This window comes from Sinocyclocheilus grahami, unplaced genomic scaffold (genome assembly GCF_001515645.1).
Source record: "Sinocyclocheilus grahami isolate Dianchi unplaced genomic scaffold, SAMN03320097.WGS_v1.1 scaffold107.1, whole genome shotgun sequence".
NCBI classification, from domain to species: domain Eukaryota; kingdom Metazoa; phylum Chordata; class Actinopteri; order Cypriniformes; family Cyprinidae; genus Sinocyclocheilus; species Sinocyclocheilus grahami.
Genome location: NW_015505286.1, coordinates 1050799 through 1059085, shown reverse-complemented (window position 1 = coordinate 1059085; position 8287 = coordinate 1050799). Strand labels below are relative to the sequence as shown.

General features: G+C 36.3%; 1 protein-coding gene across 2 annotated transcripts in view; it reads right to left on the bottom strand.

Moving 5' to 3' along the window:
- The window catches only part of LOC107588757 (protein phosphatase Slingshot homolog 2-like), a 32864-nt gene that overhangs the window by 16662 nt on the left and 7915 nt on the right, over positions 1 to 8287 (bottom strand). The window contains exon 1 of one of the 2 annotated variants that reach the window (XM_016276985.1): positions 1881 to 2224. The exons of the other annotated variant lie outside the window; for it this stretch is intronic. The gene's annotated coding sequence lies outside the window, so the exon portion shown is untranslated. Of the gene's footprint in view, positions 1 to 1880; positions 2225 to 8287 lie in introns of those variants that run through there. 2 annotated transcript variants of the gene reach the window in all.

The following is an 8287-nucleotide window of genomic DNA, read 5'->3' as shown; positions in this document are numbered from 1 at the left end:
ATATATATATATATATATATATATATATATATATATATATATATATATATATATATATATATATATATATATATATATACACACACACACACACACACACACGTGTGTACATATGTGTATATATTTTTCAAATTAAATTGCTATTTATTAGAACAAAACTCAAAACTGTACTGTGAATATGTATTTTTAACGTCTTGTCATATGAACCAGTCAGTAACGGGATAATTTGTGATTTATTTATTTATTTGTGATTTACTATTATATGCCCTTTTCTTCTGTATTGTTCCGTATTGCAACAAGTGAAACAGAAGATCAAGTTATGAAGCTTTGTCTTAAAATTTTTGAATGTTCATCAAAAACTTACTGAATGGATTCAGAAAACTAGAATACAAAACAGGGGAATACAAATGTTGTGTGGACCACTTTCATGGTGATTTTTTTCACTTTCATTATATGGACAAAAAAGTTTTACTTTTGTAATTCATGGAAGAAAGAAAGGTATATAGGTTTGTAACAGAATGTCTGGGTTATTTATTCCTAAAGGTTAGTTTCAGTAACCTTTGAAATGTACATTTTCAATATTGGTTTTCAAAAGGACACAGACACAGTAATGGTTCTTGGTTATTTTGAGTTGGACATACTAAACTACGGTTCAGAGAGCGAGTGAGCAATCTGAGTAGATTCAATGAGGAAGTTGCCAGTTAAATCCTAAAAAAATCCTTCTACCCTGGAAAACAAAATTTGAACTGTGCAAACTATCTTGTGAATGCACCACAAATAAAGTTACAGTTTGACAGGGGTCAAGAACTGTCCAACCATACTTCAATCTACGGTCGTCTGTCTCCTCACACTGTATGATGAAATACTAACACACATGGTTTCTTTTAAGTAGTGGTTTGTGTGTTACAGCAGGAAAAGGGAGGGGAAAGACAGAAAGATGAGATGACCGAACACTTAATCAAAGTGTGTGTGCATTGACAGCATCAAAAGTCATTATTGAAAGCAGCTTCATGGGTGTTACTATCCCACACATTTCTGAATCAATTTTGATCTTTTTGATTTATATGAATCAAGACTCAAAAGATTGTTTCTGAGAGTTTCTGTACAAATAACTACTTAATAACATTGTGCATGTAAAGACAAAAAAGGACAAATCTTAGATCACACAACAATGCTATCCTAATTTAAGCATATACACAAACAATGCTCAAATGTAATGATGCTTTTGCACTGCACCAGATTTTTTTTCAACACTTAAAACGAGAAAGAAGTTTCGTTTTTGCATAATGATAAAAACGTGTGTGGCAAGGACTTCCTGTTTACTGAGGACAGGAAGATGGTGTAGGAGTGCTGTGAGGTGTAAGACTATACTTTGATTCATCTGCCTCAATCACCATGTGACACAACATACACAACATGCTTCTCAGATAGAAAAAAATCATCTGAAATCAAGTCTGAAATTAGTATTCTTCATAACATGAAGTAACAGTAGTCAGTCATCACAGATAAAGAGCTCAATGGTATCGCAATATAACTGAAATTTGGAATCAGTGTGTGATAGAGTAAAGAAAAGAAAAATAAATGAAATGAATAAAATAATTAAATTAAAATGAAATAAATTATATTAAATAAAATAAAATGAAAAGAAAGAAACGAAAAGAACTCCCAAAATAACCCAAATAAAATAAAAAACATTATAAGTTAAAACAGAAAAAAGGACTCTGAAATGTGCAAAAGAAGAGAAAAGAGAAAAGCAAAAAAGATTAAAAAAATTTGAAGAAATAAAATAAGGATAAAAGAAAAAAAGAGATAAGAAAAAAGAAAATGACTTAAAAAATAGTCCAAAGATAAACATATTCTGGTATTTTTTTTAAACTTACAACCGGTTGATGTTGTCCTGGTACATTAAGCCGCTCTGCAGCAGTATTTGTATTCCATTTGGTGTAGACAGGCATTCTGTGGAGGTGCTTAAAGCAGTCGCCAAACCACCTAAAGTCATCCTTTATGTCGGACAGAGGTGAGGAAACCCTCACTGAAGCTTTCCCATCCTTTTACCACATGCTGAAGAAACAATTAAAACACATGGGCAACTCCTCAAGTTCCTCCGAGCAACAGAGCGACTGATTGAATCAAAGCAAATGTATTCAGAGCAAATTCAGTGGTAACTCATCATTAAAAACTACATCATGTATTAGCTAGTGTTGTTTTGTGTAGACTCTCACAGTTCGGATCTCTGGTGTATCCATCTGCTCTGCGATACAGGCAGACACTGAGATGGTGGGCGGAGTCAGAACACACGTGCTCTGGTGGACACCAGACTCCTTATCAACCCACAGAGTAAACACAAATGAACTGGATATAGAGCTTTCGGTAAATTGATTCTAATACAACAGAAACTGAAAAAAATATTTTCAATATTTGCATGATAAAGTCTTTGAAAGTCATTTAAAGTATTATAAAGTAATAATAAGCTGCAAAATGACTATTAAGTAGTCTAATATAATCGTTATAGTGGTTGATACGACCGGCAATAAACCTAAAATGAGCTGAAGAAATCATAAAATCTGCAGTCTGTCTCTATGCAGTCTAAGCTGCATTTGAAATATAGTCTAAATAAATACATGAGACTAGGGACCATGTAATGTAATTATCTCAAACAACAAAGTGTATTTGATGTGATCAAAACACTGAATGATAATAGTCTCACACTACATGAGCTCTACACACTGAAACATAGTTATACAATGGGGGGAATCTACAAATAAATGTGAGGAAATTGCAGTAAGTGCTTTTAAACAAACTATTAGCTCTATACGAGTGTTTGTTTGATCAAGGCTGTCCTATTTTCAGGTAACAGAGGAAAGATGATGGAATTTCCCTTGGTAACGATAGCACTCATGGGAGCCCTTTGTAGGGGGACAGGATATGTTTTTTTTCCCATGGGTCGCACTTGCGCTTTGTACTACCCAGTTTTCCCTGTTGTGACTGACTAAGCTACTGAAATCCTAAACCAAAGGTGAAACACAAGGCCTGTGTAGCATTTAGGTTGACGGTCATGTGACAATGTGCTATGGCAATGTATTTAAACCAGTACCGGTTGCTATGGTCATCAAAATACAAATACTGCTTTTCGCAGTGAAACTTGTATAAACAATAAAAAATTACTAGCAGAGCATTATTTATTGTCAATTCAAAAACAAAATTGTACTGCTCTGAATTTTGATCACAAAATAATGTAGTTTTGTTTTGTGCAAACCTTGGATGGAAATTAACAGGGACTTGATTTAAAAATGGCATCAAAATTACCAAAAATAAACAAATTCAAGATAAAGGGGAAAAATACCTCTGCACAATAAACAAAATCTATTACGGCTGTCGAGATTAAAATAAAATGTGAGAAAGAATGAGAAATGTTGATTGCACCATTGCATTTAGATCTACTCGCGCTGCATCAGATTTCTTTTTACGTGTTTTGCAGGGTTGAGCGTTTTAACTAACTAACCTCTCTCCGAGATGTTTGGATGAGTCACCGCTGTAAACAACTGACTGAATTCTGCACTTCTGTGAATTCTCTAATAAACAACAAAGTACAGATCGGATATAAGTAAGAGATTTATGAAGTGACATTGCCAACTAATTACAATATCATGAGCAATATCATTTGTCATGTAGATACACGTATGCCACCTTTGTTAATGTAAGTTCATTTTCAGTTCATTTCTGACCCTAATACAAACTCACAGTGACAAAATGCAAATCTAAGTACATACGCTTTTATATTGACTGGCAGGATCTCTCTTTATCTGCAGAGTATAATCAATAGGACCAAGCAGATCAAGGTCTCAGACATAATTTACAAGGGGTTTTATGAACTGGATTCATTAGGTCATGGCTCACGTGGGTGAATGGAAAATGAGGATGAATCTGATATGATCTCAGAGAGCCTTCCTGACAGTCATAATAGTTATCCAGGAAAGAGTGGCCATGTAGAGCAACTGGGATATTGTTTGTCAAAACACCTAACAGTTAGTTAATTTGGTGTAGGGGTGGTAAAATCTAATTTAAAACAAAAAAAATCAGCTGTACTAGTCTGTGAGTTCAATTGAATGAATTGTCAACTAAGTGGTCTCGAGGTAGTCCTTAATAATTTGCTGGTTTTAGGTTCATATCAGACATACTTAGGTGTTCACACAGTATGTGTTCTTATGTTTAAAGAAAATTATTCACAATTTAATGTATGTTGCAAGACATTGCAACACCTGAGATGACTGCTTGCATGCATGGCCTTAGCTGTGATGTTTTTAAAGGGGATGACTTTTCAGAGAGGGATTTATTAAGCAAAAACAACAAACTAGTCAACTTTACTATTATAGCCCTTGCCTAATTTAATCAGGTTGATTCTTTATCGCAGAAGTGGCCAAAATATTTCTTACGAGGGGCCAAAAATGTAACTTGATTCAAGGCCATGGGCCAAAAGTAAATGTTGCATTCTTTTCAATTATATTATATTAAAATGTATTGAATTTTTACATTTTTAAATAATTAAACAAAACAATCTTTAATTTTATAATCAAATTCATATATCTTGATATAACATATAATGTTATATGTATTCATGATATATATATATATAAGTGCATTTATTTCTTGTCTCATTAGTGTTTGGCGCAGTTGTCGTTGCTAGGAAACGCTTGTTTGTTTACTGTGTTGAGACCTGCTGAAGTTGCATTTGGTCTCGTACTCTATCGCATACCTTGTTAGTGTCATGCGCTTGCTTAGACCTTTGTTGTGATAAACAGTAGAGTGTGTTCAGCTGAATTAAATTTCCGTTTTGTCCGATGGGTATAAAAAAGGTTAGTATACCGCGGCAGCCCTCCTCGTGTGAAGACCGAAGAGTGTAAAGACCATCGACTCTACCGTGCAGGGACACCGGTAAGGGATATAAGTATCGCTTCTGATTCATCCTTTTTCCTACAACTTGTTTCGCTTCTGTTTCAGTTTTTATAACCAATACTTACTATGTGTTTCCAGATCCCTCCTATCACTACCACTCTCAAACCACGTTTCACACACTATAGGCAGCGCAATCCTAACAACCTCCACACTTTGCCTATGTCTGCTAATACACTACGTTCTTTTTCTAATGTCTCTGGAATTGCCAGTCTGCTGTAAACAAAGCCGATTTCATTACTTCTATTATTAGTCATTCGAAGCTAAATCTCATGGCCCCGACAGAGACCTGGATCAAACCAGAGGACACTGCTACACATGCAGCACTCTCCAATAATTTCTCATTTTCCCACTCCCCCCGTTTGGCTGGAAGAGGTGGAGGTACTGGCCTGCTTATCTCTAATGATTGGAAATTTAATCCTTTACCATCTTTGGGTATCAACAGCTCCTTTGAATCTCATTCAGTTACTATTACCTACCCTCTTCAAATCCATTTTGTAGTTGTTTATCGACCCCCTGGACCACTAGGTAACTTCTTGGATGAATTAGATGTGCTGCTCTCAACCTTTCCTGAGGATGGTACTCCCCTAGTTATGCTTGGAGACTTCAACATCCACCTAGATAAACCTCAGGGTGCAGACTTCCACACTCAGCTTGCCTCTTTTGATCTCAACCGAGTGTCAACTACTGCTACTCACAAATCAGGCAACCAACAGGACCTTATTTACACACGACACTGCTCCACTGATCATGTACTGGTTACTCCACTATACACCTCGGACCACTTGCTCCTCACTCTTAACCTCAACATGGTTCCTGACACAACACATACCCCTCCACATGTCATCTTTCGACATAACCTACGCTCACTCTCAATCTATCTGCTATGGTTTCATCTTCGCTTTCTTCCCCTAAACTGTTAGCATCTTTTGATGCTAACAGACAGTGCTACTGATACTTTCTGCTCCACTCTTACATCTTGTTTAGACACTGTCTGCCGCTTGTCTTCCAGACCAGCCCATAACACCCCTTTGCCCCTTGGTTATCTGATGTTCTCTGCGAACATCGTTCTAAGCTCAGGGCTGCTGAACGGGTGTGGCGTAAATCCAAAAATCCTACTGACCTTAACGTATATCAGTCACTCCTCTCTTCCTTCTTTGCTAATGTCTCCACTGCTAAAAGGACATACTACCTTAACAAATTTAACAATTTGTTTAACTCTCACATGCGCTTTAAAACATTTTCATCTCTCCTTTGTCCTCCTCCTCCCTCTTTTGCATCAACTCTAAAAGCCGGTGATTTTGCCACGTTTTTCATTAATAAAATTAAAAACATCAGTGCACAATTTCCACACCACAATCTGTCAAGCACATTTTACCAGCAAACATACACTCATTCACATCCTTCTCTTCACTCTCTGAGGCAGAAGTCTCCAAACTCATCCTTTCTAATCATCCTACTACTTGTCCACTTGATCCTATTCCATCTCATCTCCTTCAAGCCATTTCTCCTGTAGTTGTACCTGCACTCACTCACATCATTAACATATCCCCACACAATGGTGTTTTTCCTTCAACATTTAGACAGGCTCGTATAACCCCACTACATAAGAAAGCCACCCTTAACAGGGCTCTACAGTGCGACCATTTCAGTCGCATTTGCGACTGGAAGCTACTGCGTGCGACTATGAAATAATATTTAGGAGCACCTGTGCGACTGACCCGATCAGCATATTTGTGTTTGCGCTGAGGAAGCTTCAAAGGTTCTAATATACGTACGCGCTGAGTAATGTATCACAGACATATCCTCTCATTATAACAAACACAGTGTTGACGGGGTGTAAATAAGATATTCATTGTGCAGTGTAGAGAGCTTCGTCGATTATAATGGAGTTTTGTGAGATCGGGATAAACTAAGATGAGTGACAGCTTTTAATGATTATTAAGGGAGTTTGCAAATGTGATATTGATTTAATACAACAGTTCATTAAACAAAAGTTAATATTCATTAAACAAAAGTTAATATTAAGTGACTTATATTGTATGACAACAACACAATTGCCTTATTTCGCTCTATTTCATCAACGAAAATAGTTTTTTTTTAAAGTAACAGCTGAGCCGCTGCGCATCGCCATTCAAACACAGCGGTGATTCGTTTATGAATTAACTGCGTGTTTAAACGATTCTAGCGAGTCAATGATTCAATTACCCATTCATAAAGACAGTCACGTACTTCGTTCCTGAATGATTCAGTTGTTCGAACGAATCAATTAAATTAATGATTCAGTGATAAAATCAGTGACATGACGCCACCTGCTGGCAGTTTTAGTTTAATTTTTAACGCATCTTTTGTGTTATTTAAATCATTTCTATATTCAAAGTGTTATATTTAAAACATTAACCGCAACATGAATTTATGAATTTAATTGCACTCATGCGACCTCTGAGCCTCATTAAACGTCTGAAAATACACATACAAGCCACTTGTGTGTTCTTCTGTGCCAACTCTGTAGCACAAATGTATTTCTTAAATACTGATTTCATTTGATTGGTAACTTATTCTTATTCTACTTCTTATTCTACTTGTTTTTATTCTGTTGTTTTAATTAGAAATGTTAAAAAGCTTATAAATATATTTTTTTGATTTTGACATAAAAGATGACATACTTTTAATAAAGTTAGAAAAATGCCATTACAAAGGTAAAAACAAAATTCCCTATAAATCACTTTAAGGAGTCAAATATCACCTCGTAATGGGAAGGTAAATTTTTTTATCAGAATTTTTGATTACTGATTAGAAGGTGCTCCTAGCGCTCCTAAAAAGAAAAGTATCCGTAGAGCCCTGCTTAACCCATCTCTTTTAGAGAACTACAGATGGTTTCCCTTCTTCCTTTCATTGCAAAAACACTTGAACGAGCTGTGTTCAACCAAGTCTCTGCCTTTCTCACACAGAACAACCTACTTGACAGCAACCAGTTTGGTTTCAGAAGTGGACATTCAACCGAAACTGCCTTGCTCTCAGTTGTTGAAGCCCTAAGACTAGTAAGAGCGAATTCCAAATCTTCAATACTTATCTTGTTGGATCTGTCCGCTGCTTTTGACACGGTTAAGGGCATCTCAGGAACCACACTCCAGTGGTTTGAGTCTTACCTATCAGATAGGTCCTTCAAAGTATCTTGGAGAGGTGAGGTGTCCAAGATCTAACTACTGGGGTGCCTCAGGGCTCAGTTCTTGGACCACTTCTCTTCTCTGTCTACATGGCATCATTAGGTTCTGTCATTCAGAAACATGGCTTTTCATACCACTGCTATGCTGATGACACTCAACTCTACCTCTCA